Raw genomic sequence first — 1291 nt, 5'->3', positions numbered from 1 at the left:
CCCCCCCCAAAGTGTATTGGTTTTCTGTAGTTTTACCTTGTACTGTGTTTGCGTGATCTGTCCTTTCTGGTAGTTGAGCATCAGTTGTGTGTTCTCAGCTCGAACGTGACTGTCTTTGGTGGCTGCTTTTATCTGCTCAGACAGATCACTGTGGAGAAAATTAATTTAATTAAATTTAATAATTGTTTTTATAATGCCACAATCCCTCACAAGTAGTTCACTAAATAGATAAGCTTCTTAATACTGAAGCTTTTATGAATCACTGACTCACTGTCCGAGCCTATATCTAGCACTGCAACATCCATACATCTATACCATTGCTACACATGAGTGCTTCTTATTTTTGATATGATTTACTTCAGGCTTGAAATGCATTCGTAATCACTATGAAATGAATGACAACGCAAAGCATTTTACCTGCCAGTGGCTTCTCTTGGTTTGCTTTTCATGGACTCCATCCTTAAAACAACAGATATTTGTTATCAAATCACATTTGTGCCCTGTAACAGATTAATAAATGAAGTTTTGTCATGTTCCTACTTGTGCTGCAGATGTCCTGTCTTGTGTTCCCGGCGCTCACTGTGGCTTTGACTTCCCTGACCGCCTCACTTCATTTATATAGGTTCTCCTTCCCATCTGAGTCACTGGATTCCAGAAGGGAAGTGAAAATGTTGAGGTAGTACCACATGCTTATACTAACCATGACTGGACGTTTTCTCGACTCAGAAATCTCAGCAGGCTCTCATGACAGAGCAACATGAGGTTAAACAAACCCACAGTGTGACCAGGCAGCATAACAAGTTGTTTGAATCCGTTTGTTTATCGGGTTAAAGTGTTTATAAGTATATTTTTAAATGCATTAAGTCTTATAAAGATAACAATTTTTGTTTATTATTATTATTATTATGCATAAAACATTAAACATACATAAAAGGCAGAACATATAGAACCTCTACAGGATAAACAAAGTAAAAAAATATCACACCTTTTAAAGTTTCACCTACAAAATGAAAGAATAAAATAAGATAATAATAATAAACACACACAGAGGGAAATCTTGTGCATCTGTGGTATTACCAAAACAATCATCATAATATTTAAGAAATATATATATATATTACTTTTCTTGCTTTTAATCAACCTAAGATTTAAGGAATGCTTCGATTTCAATTCATTTATGTGAGAAAGAAGGCTGCGAATTAGACAATTTTTGCTTTTGAGTCAAGAATCAAGGTGCTTACCTATATAAAGATATAACAGGATATATTTTATGAATTACTACTTGTGAGGC

At 34.9% G+C, this 1291-nt stretch overlaps 1 long non-coding RNA gene across 1 annotated transcript; it reads right to left on the bottom strand.

Annotated features, from left to right (window-relative positions):
- Positions 1-42: 42 nt before the first annotated feature.
- LOC107576692 (uncharacterized) lies at positions 43-767 on the bottom strand. The gene is made up of 3 exons (XR_001608100.1): positions 541-767; positions 418-459; positions 43-148 (listed from the first exon to the last, which is right to left on the bottom strand). It is a non-coding gene; the product is annotated as an uncharacterized lncRNA (long non-coding RNA).
- Between the last annotated feature and the right edge of the window lie 524 nt (positions 768-1291).

The sequence above is a fragment of the Sinocyclocheilus grahami genome, unplaced genomic scaffold, assembly GCF_001515645.1.
Source record: "Sinocyclocheilus grahami isolate Dianchi unplaced genomic scaffold, SAMN03320097.WGS_v1.1 scaffold4161.1, whole genome shotgun sequence".
NCBI lineage: Eukaryota > Metazoa > Chordata > Actinopteri > Cypriniformes > Cyprinidae > Sinocyclocheilus > Sinocyclocheilus grahami.
Note: the sequence above shows the minus strand (reverse complement) of the source record. Positions and strands in the feature narration are given on the sequence as shown.